Raw genomic sequence first — 19,972 nt, forward strand, 5'->3', positions numbered from 1 at the left:
GGGCAGCTAGTTACCACCCAGCAAAGATTGTCTTTGCAACACCACACCAAGAAACTTGTAAACCATGTTAAACATTACCTCTTTTGATTATTCAGTAACTACGCCTGGGAATCAACAAAACATGACTGAGTGGGTTCTTACGTCTTTTCTTTTCTGCTTTACAGTAACAACACGACTGTTATCAAGCGCACAGGTTGTGGTTTAGGCTTTTCAGAAGGGTAATTATTCAAGAAAAATTACTAATAGAATTAGTATCACCAAAATATTATTGTAGTTACAGTGAAAAGACCGTTGTATTATCATATTCATGACATAAATTTATATATCTAAGACCTTAGCAATGCTGACAGTCTAAAAATGTTTTTTTCCATGTAAATATTTTTACAGCAAGACAAAAATGTTGTGAGCAAAATAATTTCTAAATATAAACACTTCTAAATGTAAGCAATTGGGAAAGCGTTTTTTGTCACAAGCTAACGCTGGATCACGATGGTGCTCTCTCATTTTCATATGTTAAATAGGCTGTTTTGTGCGACCACTGATCTGGACTGCCATTCACTCAGAGGAAAGAGCAAATGATAAAGAATATAAAAAATGAAGTTAGAAATGAGCGCTTGGACATGAACAGAAGACACGCCAGGGACAATGCGAGGGCAGACAAACCGGAGTGGGCACAACCACGATGTGAAGCTCACCAGACACTGAGAAAAATGTCACCATCGCCGCTCTGACTTCCGTGCCCTTTGATTCTGTTTCGGAATAAATGAAACATGCCATTGAGTAACACAAAAAAATGAATAACTAAAAATGCCACTTAATAAGAAAAAGCATGAAAATAAGATAAAGCTTTGTGACTTAGCTGACGGCATTGGGTCGTTTTGCAAATGGCCTTCGCCAACTGCTGGATTCAATCCAGTCTGCGGAGCGGTTCTTTGCTGTTAATTCTGTTTCCTGACTGATCCCTGTTCCCCTCCTGATCAAGCTTTCACACTCATTTCATTTAGCCCCTCCAAATCCATTTAGCCCCGTATTGAGAGAAGGGGGAAAAAGAATGATCTAAGAGCCCAAACACATATTTATGACACATACAGAGGAATGTAATAGGATCCTCAAGCGTGAAATCTAGATTCAAAATGTATTACTACACCATCTACAGGAAAAAAGAGCCCGGCACTCAGTAAGACCTTGGAAGCCGTTTCATATAAATATTAACCCATTGCCATGCTACAAGCTCGAATAAATGAAAGACACGGATGCTAGAAAAAAGGCAGACTTTCCCGTGGTGAAGCCAAATAGATATATAAAGTTTATTAAAAACTCAAAGGCTGAACGCACAGTTTACCTCCGCCAAAAACGACTTACATTTCACGCATTCTCGTGACACTGCCCTGCCGTAAACACACACGTACCAAAAGAACACAGAACAAAAACGACCGCGCAGCAACTGTCGAGTAAATGAAACGAATGACTTTAACGGCAGCCGTACGCGAACGGGACGGTATTTTTTATAGCTGTAAACTGCCGGTTTACCGCACATTCCTTAGAGAGTCCCCTTCGCTTGCCTTTGATAACCTCACTCACATGCGGCTTACATAGATTAACGCTGCAATGAGCACATCATCGGCGAGACGTGGACCTCGTTTTTTTTTTTTTTTTTACCGTATGAAAGTTGTGGGAAATGCAGGACTCACCCTGAAGCTCATCTTACCAATTAGACCTGTCAAAAAAAGAAGTATAATGGGGGAAAGGAAAGAAAGAAAGAAAAAAAACTGACTTTAATCTCCTTCCTTTCCTATGGGATCTGCAGCAGGGCTTATTGTTTTAACATTATTTAAAGTGTGTCATATACTTTTAATCATTTTTACTAGAATTCATGCTAGGGCTTTACTCCTGGGACTGGTTATGTGTACTTTTAGGAGAGGAAATGTGTTGAACATATTTACCAGGGAAAGAAGGTTTGACTCCTCGAACTTGTCTAATTAATATTCCCTGCTTAAACCACGTGAGGACCTGACAGTATTATTAGAAATACCGTCTTGGGGGGTAAACTTGCCCAGTTGCACACTGCTGGTGTAAATTGCCATGTCGTTCTCAAACAATATCTCTCGCTGGCATCGCTCTATGTGAAATCTAATGTGCACCACTGATGCCACTCTTAACGAATCCGACTAGCTGCACATGGAGAACGCACAAAGACGGCAGGCTCCTGGAAGCACTTTAAACGCATTCGTGTCAACGAAAATGGAATCTGCACTTCTCCCTACAGCCAACCCAAGAACACTTAATCACAGAGAAGTGGTGTTCTGATGATCAGACAGAATGTTCTGTTATATACCCACTGTCATCACCCTAAACATAAACACTATAACAAAGTAAGGGCTTGGACAGCTTCACATATGTAGTCTGCAGAGGCTGAGGTCACTTGTTATTTATTTGATATGAAGTTTGCTAAATTATCACTAACTAAGCTAATGTCATCACACATAATTTATTTCTCTGATAAAACGATTTGCATGCATGACCATATAATGATATGGATGCAAAACACAGACCATTTACTGTATTTCAACATTTGTGTTGTGTTAAACAGAAAGGCACCGTTAGTACCAAGCAAATTCCCAGTCATCAAACTCAGCACCCGAGATGCTTAGAACGGCACCTGGCCATCAAGACAATAATGCTGGTAAAAATCAATTCCCTTCACATTCTTTTCTACTATGATAAAATACATATATCGTTTATTTTCCTCCTCCTCTTTATATATAGAGAGAACTATTTTACAGGGCAGTGTCCACATAAAAAGAGCTCTAAATTCAGATTTTAGCTGTGGGCATTCCATGAAAAAACAAAAGGACCTCTTAGCATGCTCAGGTGTAATGGACGCTTATTTTTTGTGGTTCCAATAACCCACGCTTCCCATTAAAGAGGAGCAGGAAAATAAACCAAACGGGCAAGGAGCGCGCACAAAAATAGAATCAAAATCACGGGGGAATTAATACGCACTTTAATAAGGAATTTATATAGCGCCAGCGGAGAGCTGTTGCCATTCCAGCATCTACATCACAACACGCATCAAAAGCCACACGCCCATGCACCGACATGTCCTGAATGATCATACTCAATAATTATCTTAATGGGTTCAGAACGCCTCGTTAATCCACTGAAATAAAGACTAGCCAATGCAATATGCAAATATACACAGATTGGAACCAGCTAGCATTTATGAATAAATGCATTGATAAATATATGTGTGATCTCTATCTCCGCACGCGCACACACACACACACGCACGCACACGCACGTGTACAGTATGTGTTTGTCTCTATGTGTGTATACATACAGTCTGAACAAAGGACAAACCTTAAGAACCCTTACATCCGTACACCACCCCTCCCCCCTCCTCCAGCCCCAAATACAAGCACGCACGCACGCACACACACACACACACACACACACACACACACACATCTTTTAGCCATGCTTCCTTATACACAGTACTTTCTATAGCGTACTTTCTATAGCGTTCTCTAAGAAGGAGGTTATTATTTCAGAAGCTCAGGCTTTCCAGAAGAGGACTCGGTGGGTTAAAACACGGGAAGTACGCTCCTTCCATTAAGCAGTTAAATTGAAGGTAAAGGGCACAGGGCTAAATACCGAAAGACCTTGTATGAATCTCAGCGCTTTAATGGAATCAGGTTTTAACAACTCTTTTTCGTTAAATACAGCCCGTGTCAGGAGGATGCGTCCTACTCATAAAGCAGAGCAATGACAATGTACAGTGGCACTAATACAAGGACATAGTTCATCATGACATTTTCTGCAATTCCCAACTGATTAGGGTCATTATGTTGGAGGTCTGATTTATGTTGTCATTTCCCCTCACCGATCCTGCATCAATGAATCTTAATGAATTGGTAAATAAGGGTGAAGATTACACTCTATGACACCGAAACATTCCTCACCCTCAACGCCAGAGATTTATGTAGCCAATTAGGGACTAACAGAGAAAATTGGCTGGCAGAAAAATAATATTCTTTATGGTACAAAATGGAAAAGCATTCTTGCTGAAGGGCAATTGTATTGTCAGTGCTAAGTCCATAAAATATTTCCCTTCTTTAAAACACAAAGGATCCGTGCAGTGTTTGAGCTGAACACGCTTTTTAAAAAAGACAAAAGAGAAAGTTCATAAAGGAGAAGGTTGTGCTCTGGTGCTTCTATAAAATGACCCAAAGAAGGACTGCTTTGGTGTACAGAATAACCTCTAAACTGTACAAATGAGCTACTCTGCGACTGAGGTGTTTACCATTTTACAGAAAACAGTTGCCGACAATGGAAACAAGCCATTTTTGTTATTGCTGATTTTGTTTTAAATACACGCATTATGCAAATGTATGTAAAATGTGAACACCCAGTGCAGGTATGTATTTTATTTCTTTTTTTATTTTCTTTCCATAATGCTGTATGCTGCCTATCATTTGTCTACACCTGGGTGAGCGTTTAAAAACAAATGAATAAAAACAGTTGTAATCTTATAAAAAAAGATAAATTCTGGAATTATACAAAAGTGCTGCCATGCTAATGACTGCAAATAGTAAGTGCATTTACACACATGCACGCGACTGTACGCACTCGCAAGCACACACACACACACACACACACACACACAGGTTTACCATTTCAAAAACAAAACTTTTAAGCTTTAAGACCATTCCTTTCCAGACGCGCCGATGAGAATGCAGCTTTGAAAATGTTCCCGTGACAGGAGGATTTTTATAATTAAAAGCTCCCTAATGACTTCCTGCCTTACCTCCCATTGTTTGTTTGCCGGAAAGGAGAAATGATGCTGACCAACTTTATCACATCAGAGACTACTCTTTCTGTGTAGGAACAGAAAAAAAAAGAGAAATTATAAATGCGTTGCCTCAAAGAATGAAAAACACCTCTCCTTATTAATCCCAACTTCTTAAGGAAACACTTAGTACGATAATGAGGCCCTTTATGCATTACATATTGTGACTAGATTTAGTGTGGGGAAGCGGCTCTCCACATCAAACATGCAGCTCTGCTATTAGGCAGAGGACTGAGAGCTGGTGTGTGAAAAGAAGTGGAAAATTAAAGCTGAAGCAGCCCAGGAAAGGGCTTAATTTACTGGCATGTACAGTATGCAAATGAGATTACTCTCAGCTTAACTGCATCATTTATGTCCATAATAACAGCATCATCATTACGGGGCTCAAATTAAATTACACCATAATTAGCATATCAAAGTGATTGGTTAAAGTTTAAAACAAATACCCAATTTTGTTAATGAACAGCTGTAATCGCTGTGTACACTCCAATGAAAACATCCAAAACAAATATGTGTTTTGGAATGAAAAAAAATATATAAAAAAATAAAAAACGAAAGGAAGATCCTTCGCCGGGCGACAGGGCTGCCTGTTGGGGTCTTACCTGCTACGCTCGGCACTCAGGTTACATTTTGCAAACTCTGTGTGATCAAAGATGCAATTTTCCAGACTTGCCACTTTGGGAAGTCGTCAATAAAATACTAATCACTTCACGCCTGATGCCACGAGAGTGACAGCTGAGGGTTTAGAAGCCCCTGTTATGAAAATACCTCCAGTCTTTTCTCGCATTAGCCGAGACAGGGTGACGTTCAACTGCCCCCCCCCCACCCCCCCACCCCCCCCCCACCCGAACTCTTCAAGAACACGGTACATATTAAAACCCTGCTCGCTTGCTCGCTCGCCCGCTCACTCCCCGCAGAGCGGTGCCTCGCAGTTCTGTAAGTCCGACATACAAATCACACGCACCTTATTTATGTGCCCATGTCTCCAGGCAGAAGTCAATCTGCATGTCATATTTCGCCTATTTGATCCGCGGCTTTTATACTTTCACGTCCCCGCGTTATTGATTTAATTCAAAATTTATGACATGCTATGCGACTCACAAAGTGAATTCACCGGCTTTAACTTTTAAATTCAAGTTTTTTTTTTTTTTTTTTTTTGTTCATTTTTCTCTGCCATTTTTTGTTTTATCTTATTTTAATTTTTTAAATATTTTTACTCCAAACCAGTGGTAATGTACATTATCAGAAACAGACTCTTCAAAATTTAAAGAAGTGGCTTTTTATTTTATTCATTGAGGAATCCATTAAAGGCCTTATTCCTAAGAAGTATGTAAATGATGTGCCTTTCAAGGTAGCACTAGGGCAAATCCACTCCATCAGCTAATGACGGTGCTCATTACATGCAGAGAGGACGGGTAATGAAAGCACTGCTGTCCGCCATTCCCTCTTCCAGCGTAAATCCCTATGAAATGCTAATATCTCACTTCTAATTAAAGGATACTAAGTCCAAATGCACCTTCACGGACAGTAGCCGGCAACATAAATTTTATTTTCAACAGTACGCTACACCCAAAGATGTGGCTTAGAATATTCCATAAATTCATATTTAATACCCCCTGCATTCTTCTCGCTTTCATTTCTCACTTTGTACTGTGTCCTGAGCAGGAATACCATTATGAATTGTGGAAAAAAAAGACAAAAAAAAACATTTTCTGCTACAGATAAAAACACAACACACAAACAACCAGAATAGTTCCACGTGAGAGGGGAGGAAAAAAGGTCACAACAAAGACAAAAAAAAAAAACCCGTGTCACCATTCCACGTGTATACGTTTACAATGTTTTTACATCTATAGCTGTAAATATGGTTTGCAAGAATATGTGCTGCAATTCTTGGAAAATGACCTTCAAGTCAGCAAACACAAAGTTCATTAACAGCAGATAGGAAATTCTGTATCTTTTTTTTCTTCCGAGTTTAAGCCAATAGGACACTACCTTCTAAACATAATATGCTATCATAAAGCTGTTGTGAAATACACAGAATGTACTCTGTACACATGCAAACATATGTTCCCTCCCTGCCCACCCCCCGCACCCCAAAAATAAATAAGTAAATGAAATTACAGACACACACACACACACACACACACATAGAAGGCAAAGTATGAAAACGTTTCAGAGAATCTTTCAATCATGTTTACTCAAGCAAATACTATATCATCATATATATAGATGAGATGCTACCATTCATACAGGAATGATACTGGCAAAAGCATATTTTTTAAAATTAATTACGATACTTTTCTTAACAATAATGCTACCACACCCATATGCACAATTTAGGCTTTAGCTGATTTCCATGTCCCAATGTTTAAATTTGCAGATATGTAACTCAGAACGAACACAACGCTGTGAATGTCTGATAAATACAGTATGCCTATGGATGCGTACTTAGTGTGAAAGAGATGCACACAACTCTTCATCTCAGTCCAACTACCTAGGCCCCTCCATGACCTTTTCCATTTACTGTGCATTACCAGCATGATGAAAAACAAGGCTTTCATGCTACTATACATCTCTCAGTATACCAATCACATTTACTGAATATTAATATGACACATGTACATAAAATATGCATATACTGACAGGTTCTAAGGGCTGGAAAATAACTGTGGATGATGCTCCTCACTTGATACAATGTGATTGCAAAAGGACACTAATAACCAAAGCCTGGTAAATTGTGTAAATACAGGTGTCCATGGGTATGTACTCTGATATTTGCAATTAAAAGAAAAAAATTATGATATAATATCCTGTCCAGACAATATTTGATATTCTATTCCAATTATTTCTCAAAACAGGTTTCACCATCCTATGGTAAAAATAAAGAGAAAACGGTAGATGCATTTAAAGTAGTTTCAAAGTTTGATGAGAAAAAGAAATGTTTTGAGAAAAAAGTATTTTCGTCCAGTCAAAACAATACTGAGTCTGTTCCCAGGAATATTTGTGTTACGTCCTAAACAGATTATAGCAATTGGCTTTCAACATTCCTCATGTCCTTATGTCCCACCTTTCCTATGGACACAGGTAACACTGGAAAAATATCAGAGCCATGAGGATTTTCAAATTGAGGTGAAGACTTCATCCAGGAACGAAGTCACTCACTTCAAAGAAAAAAAAAATCAGCAATCTGTAAGGAAGCATTTTAACTGAGTCTTTGAATGTGCTGGAACTGTGTATGGAAAATCATTCAGTGACATGTGCATCCAGAAGTCGCAGAGAACAAACTGGACTCCGTCTGGGAGAAACTGACCTGCCACAGCAAACTATCAGCCCAAGATTAGCAAGAGACACGGTTCTCTGCACAACCCTCAAACAATTACTGTAAAAGGACCATGGTGTTGGAACCAGGCCTGCTGCTCTGCAAGTCACAGACAGAGTGAAGCCTTTGTCTTACTGCGGCGCAAAGACAAAGTCTGTCTGTGAAACGAACGCGAGCGTGGTGCGACCCGCAGGTGAACTGGCCACACACATCAGTCTAATCCCCCATGATAAATAACTAAACAAGACAAACACAGGCACATCACTCGGCCCCAACACAACCCCAGAAAGGTGGGGGGGGGGGGGGGGCAGAGAGTGAGCGAGAGAGAGAGAGAGAGAGAGAGAGACAGATTGAAAGAGAGGGAAGGAGAAAGCAAGGCAGAAAATAGAGAAGGAGAGAGGGAGGTGCACTGAGAGGGCATGATGACAGCAGGGAGAGTGGATAAATATCACATGGAGATCTGAGCCAAGTGCCAGGGAAGGTTGGGTATTGTAACACTTTGAAAAGCAGGGCCTTTGCAGAGTTGTGACATTTGTTTCTTATTGTCTAAGTGGTAGTTAAAAGCTGTTCCCTGAGAGGGCCCCTCGACTCTGGGCTGTGTAGCTTTAACAGGGAGGTAACCATATTAGGATGTGTATGGTAAAGTAAACAATAACATAGTTGCAATGAAATGGAAATTTTTCAGTTAATGGTGTTTGTCATTCCTGTTTTCAGACCCCTGAGCAGCTCTGGCTTTTCCCCTAACCTAGGGAGAGTCTGTTTAGGAAAATAATGTTGAAGCCAAGATTTAAATCGGTGCAAAAGCACAGTAAATAAATATGTCTGCAAAAAAGAAAAATAAAAAAAAAATCTTTGGCCATTTCTTTTTTTGTTTCACACATCAAATAAACTTGAATTTCAGATGTAAGAGCTTTCCACTTCATCACAAAGTGTTCCGCTTCGCTCACAACTTTAAACTGTCAGACATGAATGTAATATATTAAATGATTTAGCATAGTTCGTTTGATAACCAAATTAAGGGGGATTGGGAAAATGGGGATCCTGATTTGCAATGACGCATGGAGTGTTTTTGCGGATATGATACATACCGGTATACTGACTTTTGAAGCATTTGGCCAACCTGAAGAAAAAAAATAACAATAAAGCGGAATATATTCTGATGTGTCTGGGTCTGAAGGTTCAATTTATCCTTAATTCAAACAACATGTAGAGCAATTTGAATGCAATGTAACACTCATTTCTCTCTAACTCAGCGTGGTTAGCAGTTCTCATCTGCCCTCATCTTCCATCACAGGGATGACTCTATCCCGGCAAAGTGAAAATGAGGACAGAGGCACTGATAACTACTTCAGTGCAGCTACACAAGGATACGGTCTTACAGTGCTTCTTATAGAGTGAAGCAGAAGGCATCATCAGCTGAGATGGAATCAATTTGTCATGAAATCAAGTCTAGTGCTGTGCAATGGACAGGTCACAGCCTCTAAGGTATGAAGACCGGTCCAAATTTCTCAGTGCTCGGACATCTGTACACAAATATTGTGGAATCTAGACTCAGTGAAAGGCAGATGAAACAAACACGTTTAAATGATAGTGTAAATATGGTTTTAACCTTGCCCCAGGCACCTTAAACTTTGCTGGCTAAGCTGTCCTGTCAGACTAGGCCATTGCTCTCACAGTAGATGGCACATTACTCAACAGACTCTCACCTAGCACAGGGAACCCGACCAGAAACTCTAGCTTTAAGTGTGCCTGCATAGATCTCTCTCTCTGTCTCTCTGTCTCTCTCTCTCTCTCTTTCCATGGCTCAATCTGTTTCATAAGGGTGTCAGACAATAAATTGCAAGCTGTTTATTTACAGGATGTCTCAGCCATTTCATTAAGTAAGCCATGCCAGGTTCTTTATCCTTTAAAGGGATTTCTTCTCTCAAATAAATAACTATGAAAAGGATGGCCAGGAAGTAATACTGAAGTGAAACCAGAAAACTTTGGAACGTAAATAATACATATAGACTGAAACACAAACAGCTAAACGGACCTAAATTGTCTGTGATTGAGTTTAGTTTCCTAGGAGCTGATGTCTCCCGCTGATCACCAGTCAAAACAACACAGCCAAACACCTGTTATGATGCCACTGCAAAACTGCCATCATACAACTACACAATAATGGCAGCATGTGAAGAATAAGGTAGCATCTCCATTTATTGTACGTCAGCTTAAATAAAAGCGACCGCCAAATAAATAAAATTGTAAACGTAAATGGACCAAAAGCAAAGTTCATCTTGATAAATACCATTCCAAGAACAACTGAGTGAGCACCTGCCCACTTCCATTGTCTTTAATCAGACACTGATCAGATGCTAGCACATCCAGTCTGTCATCTCGCAGTATTGTCAACCTTCCATTCGGGGGTGGAGTCAAACAAAGACATCTTGGCAAAGCCTTGCACTGACCAACAGTGCAGGCATTCAAGCTTGTGAACACATATGGATCTATTATGAGCAATGTCACATTAAAAGGTAAAACAAAAAAAACAAAAAGAAAGATTAATTTTTTTTTTATTTTTTTTTACAACAACCCACACACCAAAGAGAGGGAATTTTCCCTCTCTTTGAAAGACAGCTCATCTGAAAATGGAATTTGGCAGGCCAACAATATCAAAGGAGTTGCAGCTAAGAAACATAACTGAATTTTAGACTGATCAATAGCTTCAGAACTTACAAAAAAATGAACGTGGGATGTTGACAGAAGAATGGGCAGAATCCTTCCAAAGGAGCTTCAAAATGGCATTCTGACGATAATGCAATCAATGTGGTCCTTTCTACTTTACATGTCAAGGTAACTCACATGAAAGCACCATCACTTAGAGAAAAAAGAATGTAGTCCCATTCAGTGTCATATTTTATTCTTCCTTCGGCACTCAGTGTGCATTTACCTGCACAACCTGTTTAGCGAGGCAATAAAAAGACTCGAACATGCATAGGATGTTAACATGCCAAGCCCACCCCAATAACTGCTGCTATGCAAAGACAGCAATGTTCTTGACAGAAGAAGAGAACAGGCATTTGGGAGTATTTAGCACACTACAGCATGCCCCTACCCCACCATCGAGATAAGAACAAGAGATATAGCGCTGTTTTTGTTTGTTTTGTTTTCTTAACGCCGCTGTGAAAGGGGATGCTTTTTTTTCTTTTCTTTTTTTCTTTTTCTCTCAAACAGCTAGAGGGGCCTTCCGGCTGTTATGCCTGTCACTATATTTAACTACTGCATCCAACCTCAGAAAGTACATTACGGTGGTTACAGCTCATGAAAAACACAGTGACAAAACTGCTAGTGGCAGAAACATTTAACTTTCTTGTTAGCAATCTCCCCCATGTGGCAGTTTAGCAACAGCAAGTTGTTTATTATGTTCTGAGCTCGGCAAAAGCGATTAAACGAACTCTTAAGAATCAAAGTGTTATAAATGCATGGAAACACAGCCAGCTGTAAATGCCATGGAATTAGAGGCTTACCAGCCCTAATACTAATACATGGCAATTTCCAGCTTGATGCTGATATAAAGAAATTACTTTTTTTTTCTGATGTAAGCAATAAATGCACTCGGAACAGTGTCTACAATTACACTTTCCTCTGCTCCCAATAATGGACATCTACATATGACCTTTCTTTAGTCCTGATTTACAAATTTAGTTATTCTTCCTTAATTCCACTAACAACAGATTAACTATTTAAAAATAAAACAGTCTCGTCAGATCTCGTATCACAGGAATTCAAATTCACAGCATAAAATGAAAGTCCAGCAATCTCCAGTTCTTTTTAAAATTTAAATGAACTTATAAGAGTGGCAACAAGAAAGCTATTTAGAATTAGTGGAAGTCAATAATCAGAGTAAGAATTTTTGGCTTCCGGGTGTGAGCATTCTGCTGTCGAATGGAACCTCACCAGTTCACCAGTAGGAGAAGCCCGATATTCAAAGACCATGCTCAGACAAGTGCTGCTTTCAGAACGAGTTTGTCACTGCGATCGTATCTGAACTAGCTGGACATAATCAAGCAATTTGTCAGAATGATTCATTTCTATCCATAAACAAATAAAGAGGAAGAAAATGAATAGACACATATGGCACAGTGCATGCACTCATGCAAATATATCGTCTCTCATTGCAGAACTATAAAAGCTGCTCCTTCATATTAAAGTAAAGCACACTTCTAAACGGGTTTAAGTACTGAAACATGCTAATCCCCTAAGCTGCCACAGGGATTTCTGCATTAGAGATGCAATCAAAATCGCATTGGAAAGTTGTGTCAATGATTAGGCTGATTTCAGCCCATTAACATTAATTACACAATAATTTGAAAGATTCCAAACTGATCTTACATCTGGAAGAGCCAGATGTGGAACCTGTTTTAAGGGCATGCTGACAAAGCATTTCGCATAAATAAGAGCATTTATTGCAACTGCAAGTGCAACTTCCTGTTTTCTAACAGAAGTGATTGCTTGAATTAAACAAGAAAATAAAAAGGGATTTCAGCATGCAGTCGTAATTAAACAAGACAGGATACTGGCTTCTTCCGTAGATAGCGAGAAACATGAAACCTTATTTAAATACTTTAGCCTACACAAATGAAAGGGTTATGATTTATGATGCTCATTCTGAACTTAACAAAAGAACATTTCCGACTGCCACTGAACCTAATGCCCTTTCAAACAACTCAATTGTCCACATGTTTATAATTTTTTTTTTTCCACAAACACAAAAAAGTGCTTCAGTGTGGTTTTCCCAACTCTAACATGTAAGGATTATGATAACAACGGCTCATTGGCATTTTAATGCTTGGTGAAAATTTGTTTTAGACCGAGGAACTGGAGTCAGGGGGGAAAGAGAATAAATCCTGGGTTAAGCTATCATTCAGAAGGAAGAAGCACTCACAAGCAGCTGCAACAGAGTGGTTGGGGGGAGGGGGAGATTTCCTTCCCACTGTCAGGGTTTGGCCTGATGTTAGGGAGAAGGTGGGGGGGTGGGGGGGTGGGGGGGTGGGGGGGTGTTTGAGTTCTGTGTTTTAGTTGTGAGATCATGTGCCAGACTCGTAAGCCCATCACTGTCCATGATGCTGTGGGAGACAGAACCCAGACATGTCGCTGCTCCGAAGCCCAGAGCTACTGACATCCTATAAAATATAAACACCCCTGCGCCACGCCATTGGATCGCTCCGTTTATGAACTTTTAGCCACCAAACGCCCCCTCACCTCCAATATATGGGGGGGGGGGATAAGACATCTCCTGACCACACCGGCCATGTATCAGCACCACCACACAGTCAAACCAGAGCTACAGGCAATGGGAAAAATGAGGCAAAGAGGTATAGGGTGGAATGTGAATGCAACCAGGAAGTTGCATGTTCGAATCCCCGGTCAGATGTTTGATTCCCACACTGCTGTTGTGCCCTTGAGCGGTGTACTTAACCTGAATTGCAGCGGTAAAACGTGCAGCTGCATAAATGGATTACATGTAAAATGTGTGCTACGTAGGTCTCCCCGGACAGGGGCATCTGCCAGGCACATAAATAATGTAGCGCAATGCAACAGTCACGGGCGAGCAGAACGAGGGAACAACGAGAGGAGTTTGTTGCCTGGCTGAATTATCAGTTGGGCGCGCGTGTGTGTGAACCTACAGCGGATTCGAATCCACTAAATGTGGCTCTTTTTTTTAAAAGTTCAAATAAGACAGAAATACCAATTCTCAGCAGGCACAGGTTAATTGCTAGTGAGAGCAGTGTTAACAGTCCGTCTGGGGAAAAGGAGAAACCGTATTAACATTCTTCTTACGGAGGTCCCTTCTGTGCTAGCAAAATGCGCGGTGCATCAGGGTCGAATGTTCCTCGGGGAGAGATCCTGCACATCTCACATGCGCGCAGTGTTAATGGTGCGCACGCCACAGAGCACCAGCTTAAGGGATCCCCCAACACATTTCCTAAACCCAAGGTTTTCCTGCGACAGTTCCTCGATGAGAACACACCGCAGATTGTCGACGGCAGAATCGCAAGCCATTTCGGTACACGTGGGTTTCTGGCTCGGTAGGGTAGAAACCTGCGAGCGATGCACCAGAAATCAAATGAAGCCTGGCCATGACATGGCAGGGAGAAAGTCACGCAGGGGCTGGACGATGTAATACCAAGGACTGTGGCAGGGGGCGCTCCATGACGGCACAGCTGCTCCCTATGAGGACAGACTGCTCTGACTGCTCTGCCTGCTCTGTTGCAATGGGATAAGTGGGTGTCATGTTTATTTTATTTTTTTCCTTCACCACTGACAATGCTTAGTGTCTTAATGCGCCGTTTTCTTTTGTGTATCCTATCATTGTCAGGAGTTCAATGCAATTGACTGTTAAAAGTACAGAATCATTTTGTGAGTTATTCTTAGCTGGCTAAAATGTTTCTTTCCTGGTTTTTTTACTGTCTCTGGAAAACATCCACAGTGAATCATAAGTGATGATATGCAAAATAATACTACATTTAATAAATATATGGAGCACACATACATACAGTAATAAACTGTACTCACAGTGGTCTACCTTTCTTCCTCATAGTAAACAAAGCCTCATTTGTCAGTCTAAATGTGAACATGAAGACAAGAACACACTACAGGAAACAAGACAGTATACAGTATAGGTCCTCTAATGCTTGTTTTGTAGTTAGTCTTTACAACAGAAAGGGGAGGGGGGGGGGGAAATGTCAATGAGAACAATATGTACAAACAAGGTTGCGGCCCCACATTGAGTTATTCATTAAGCCTATTTAATACACCTTCCACCCCATGCCAAGATTGGAATCTAATATATAATCTTGTGTTTACCTTCTTCAAGGACTTGCTTGTTTAAAGCAATCTTCAGTTCCAGCTTTCAGAGTTCAGCCTTTTGCCCTGCAGACAGAAGAAATAACAGGTTGTAATTGAATAATTACAGATGCTAACTGCTAGAAGTCCCTATTAGCGACCAACATAGACAGACCCAGTGCGAGAAAAACAAGTCACATGCAGTCAACATGCTAAAACAGATCTCAAAAGGAAATATCCAGGTGATACATGCATTATTGATCACACAGGACTTCCTTCAAACCCAACCTTTGACACAAATAGCAGGCCTTTGAGACATGAATATAAATCTGTAGCCTACTTTTATTTCTTTGTTGTGGAGGGCATCTCTTGCTCTTTTTTCCCCACTGAAATACAGCATCCATTCACAGAGCCGGCTAACCCCGCAACCCCAGTCCGCCTCTCACGTTCCTTACAACTTGGCAGAACAAACCTCTCTGCTCCCTGTGTCAACTGGATGAAGCGCTTTTTTTGGCAGCCAGATCAGGAATCCCTGTATGACTGTATCTGTTTGACTTTACACTGAGATGAATGCAGAGGCCTGAACGTAACACACCTCGCTGGCTCTTCACATTACTAGTATATCAAGTGACCATCCTCCAGCTGAAAAGTCTTCACTTTCTCCGGTGTTGTGAAGCTCGACTCTGACAGCAAACACTTTCCTCGCTGGTCTACTTATCTAGATTCAGACAGGAGCCCATCAATAAACAGGTCACCGTGGCTCAGATTATGAAACCATGTAGCATGCAGTCTTGCACGATGACCGCTGGGCCGGACAAAGCAAACGATGATAAAGAGTGACAGTTCACACAAAGTGCTGAAGACTGTGTTTCGCTCGGCGCTTGTTCCCGTTTGAGCCCACTGAGAGCTGATTGGACCAGAGCCACAGGCCAGGAGGAAACTGTGGCTTTTCTTGCTTTCGCCAGCGTTCGCCTAATCTAATGTGTGTGCAAAGCACGACCATGTGCAGTCATCAGAACGGCATTGGACTTCTTTTAGACGAGACAAGTGTGAGTTTATGGAGTGGTGCTACTCACGTTTGCAGGTATAAAGGGCACACTGTCTGTCCAACAGGGATCGCCCCCAAACACACTGCAGTAAATAGATGTCACTTTCGCTAAATCACTACCAATCACTCCCTCAATCTCCCTCCTCCCGTTGCATGCTCAAGGTGATTTACTCCACTCATTGTAGCCAGTTAAGGAAAACTCTGACTTTCTGCAAAAAAGCCTTACTGCCATCTGACACTAAAAATAAAGGAAATTAGGGCATACATTTATTTAACGCTCTTCAAAGACTGCCCCACCTGGTGGTTAAATGCATCTGACCATTGAGAAATTCTCACAGTAGTTCTGGTGGGTCTGGGTACAGCAGCACCCCCTCCAGTCAATGCCATACATGGCAGAGTAAGCATCTAACTTCAAAGGCCAAACTTTTTTTATGGAAAACTAAAAAGCAACTGAGGCAATATCTCAAGGACATTTGAATACAAGCATTAATGAATATCCAAATATGAAAAATGCACATTCTTTCACAGCGTTCTTTTGCGCCGTTCATATTTGGCAGTCAAATCCATTGCTCTGCATTTCTGCAGGTTTAAGTGTTTATTGTGAGCTGGCTGCAGACAGATAAAAAGCAAAAGTTTACTTGTACTCCCTTCCAAAATGAATTATCTGTTAAATATCCATGTTGAAAACACAAGTAAACATTAAACTGCATTTGAATTGCATGAGGATTACAAAAGAGGGTAAACGTGTTCAAACCAGGGTTTTGTATATGCAGCTTTTCAAACAACAGTCTTTCACTACGAATCAAACATACTGTCATCAATAACATATATAGAAAAGCAAAGCGTATTTGCCATATTTAACTCGCAATACAACAAACGTCATCTCTGAATCCCAGGAACAGAATGAGTTTACAGAGTCTGCAGGTTTAACACGTTCATTTTCATAAATATTCCATCGCTTTCATGCAAAAAAAAAAAAAAAGAAAGAAAAAAGAACAGGACTGCAGTCACAGCGGTATGTTTTTTTCTCTCCTGGACGTAACAGACATATTGTAATACCTAACCAGATAATTGTCTCAATTTAAAAAGTCCACATGGTGGTAATGCTGCCATTTAAACCAGTGGGAGAACAGAGAACGCAGGGTGGAGATGAATAACCACATGCAGACTGTCTCAGCTGGGCATGGGAGCCCATCACACATCTCAACATTCAGATTTCAGAGCAGAAAAATAAGCTTCTGCCTGTGATGATTAGTTGGAAAGACACACCTGCGTGTGTGTGTGTGTGTGTGTGTGTTCATACCACCATTTTCAGTCACTGAACAGTGATAACACTTTTGTTTAATTCCAGAACATAATTCCAGAACATACGATAATATACAATATATATGTGTGCGTGCGTGTGTGTGCGCGTGCGTGTGAGTGTGTGTATGTGTGAGAAATGAACCTGCCGTATATAACGTAGTCATGTTTAATGCAGTGCATTTTGTAATCCTGTATGTATACTGTATGACTATATGACTTTGAGAACCACTCAAGAAATCCTTGTATTTACTACAGAAAATGTATAAGAAAATATAATATCACTGATGATACTAAACCACGGAACAACTTTCTCCAACAGACAAACATTTACATGAATTGCATCAGATTGGAAAATTTCACTTCCACCTCCAAATGAATCAACAGGCTTACCATAAAGTTCACCACCAGACAGCATTTTGTACAGACAGGGCTGGGTTTTCCTGTAATTATTAATAACTTCATGAATCTGAAGTTTTTTTTTTTTTTTTAACATTCTCTGAAGAATGCTGCCAGTTTGCTGTTGGCTGGGCTATACACATATTCCCCAGATGACCACTTCAGTGCACACCATAAATTTTAAAAACAGTGTGGTGGAAATGTTCATTTTAATGGGTATTTTATTTTTTTTACAATAAACAGGAGCAAATATTAACAATGTATCTTGTCTTTTACGTCCAAACTGTAGAGAGGGTTCTCCTTCTGTTAAGGGGGTCAGGAATCTACTGATTGTGTCCACGTTGTTGATACGTTAACTGTGACCTTGGTTTTTGTAGCAGGATCCTATGTATAAAATATGAGTTAATGCCCCTCAAATAAAAATATGCCCGTCCCCAATAACAGGATGGATGCACTTGGGGCTGCTCTTCAGCAGTTCCTAATGGATAGGCTTTTACTCACTCCATGCAGTTGGGACAAAAGAGGACCCCATGAATATTTACCACAAAGTAAAGTTATTCCGTTAATTACTCTGAGCATGCTTAATATGATATCTGTGGCTACTTGTGCGGTGGTCCTTAATGAACTTTCACACGTCATTAGCATATTAATTAGTGCTCAACTCGACAGCTGCCAATAGGATGGTCCTGTGTCTCTTGCTCACTGTACTCAGGACCTATCCAGAGGTCTGGAGCACTTACAGACATTACCGGATACATAAAAAGCATCACAATGTGTACCCATTTACTATATCATAGATTCTAAATAAAATAGATGATATTCACAGCAAGATAGTCATTGTGGTTATAATGCACTTTTTTAAAGTGATTTTAGAAGTGCTGCAAATAGGAAAAAACAAAAAACCCTGGAGGGCAGAGAAAGGACAAGCACAGTGGAGTAACTGATATCTATATTCAGTCCATTTGTGTTTGTTTTTAGGGTGTGTGCATAAGACTTTCCATGTCACTGTCTGTTCTGAAATACAGGAAAATCTAATGCATGAGTCATTTTGAAACGAATGCAGCTGTTTACAAGTATTTCACAAAAGGGCTGACTGCACAGTTTTTCTCTCTCCCTTTTTACTTTATTAACATAGACCAATTCAATGAAAACATAAATGTCTCATAAAATCTGCCTCAGCATTTGAATGTTTTTGACCTGATTGGCAGGCCTCTGGCATTAACTTGTAAAGTCCTCGCTCATAGTAAACAACAGCACTTTCTGAAACACAAACAGACGCAAACGCAGCAATTACACCCAACTCCTCAAAAACCCTTGGATGTTTAAAAGCTGAAAAAGCAACCCTGCAGCCCACTGAATGTCAGCCGTCTGATCCCAGAGATTTTCTCTCTCTCTCTCTTTTGGACCTGCTTTCACGTTTTGCTGAGCTAAGAACAAAGTACAGAAAGTACACAGACAGAGCTTTGCCGCCTTAATACCAAGGAAGTGGAATTTCTCTCCCCAAACCCAAAATAAACAAGCCAGTGCATTTCTTCACACTATTTAAATGTTAACAGGCAACAGCACACTTTGAAAAGAATGCACCCCTCCCTTCCAATACCCAAACCCAATACGTTTGGGCTTTCACAAAATTAAAAATAAATCCGTCAAAAAAACAAACAAAACAAAAAACAAAACAAAACAAATACAGCTGCGGCTATTGTTTACTCATCAATCTTTTCGTTTGGTATCTGAGCCGGGGAAAAGGCGAATGTCCAACTCACGGGCGGCAATCTGAAGCCCTGACGGCACGCAGGCGGTGCGAGAGAGAGAGGGAAGAAGTGCGCCCGGCACACAGGGCTAACCTACGGTACCATTATGCAATGCTATTTTTATGGCTAATACCTTTCCACACTGGCAGACAGGGGCACTGTCAATTCTCTCTCCCCCGATATCACATTCCCGTTCTCCCAGACCCTTTCCCAAGCTCCTCGCTCACCGTGGATCCCGTGCGCTATTTATATCAATAACCCACAGATTCCATTTCCCTGGACAAAGACAGAGGGAGAGAGTGTGGGAGAGAGAGTGAGAGAGAGAGAGAATTGAGGGGGACCTTCCCATTACTGTAGATTCTCTCTTAACCAGCAGCCCTTCAGACCAGAGACAGACCCCTAAGTTTAGTATTATGCACATAATGGTAATAACTTCTTTGTGGACAGTTACAGAAGTGAATTCCCAAAGACTA

The 19,972-nt window shown here is 40.6% G+C and overlaps 1 protein-coding gene across 8 annotated transcripts in view; it reads right to left on the minus strand.

Annotated features, from left to right (window-relative positions):
• foxp1b (forkhead box P1b) overlaps positions 1-19,972 on the minus strand; it is a 175,958-nt gene that overhangs the window by 90,211 nt on the left and 65,775 nt on the right. For 7 of the 8 annotated variants that reach the window (XM_035389422.1, XM_035389416.1, XM_035389418.1 and 4 more), the window contains one exon: positions 15,021-15,086. The gene's annotated coding sequence lies outside the window, so the exon portion shown is untranslated. Of the gene's footprint in view, positions 1-695; positions 1,154-15,020; positions 15,087-19,972 lie in introns of those variants that run through there. The other variant, XM_035389421.1, reaches the window with a different exon arrangement.

Source organism: Anguilla anguilla, chromosome 13 (genome assembly GCF_013347855.1).
Source record: "Anguilla anguilla isolate fAngAng1 chromosome 13, fAngAng1.pri, whole genome shotgun sequence".
In the NCBI taxonomy this organism is placed as follows: domain Eukaryota; kingdom Metazoa; phylum Chordata; class Actinopteri; order Anguilliformes; family Anguillidae; genus Anguilla; species Anguilla anguilla.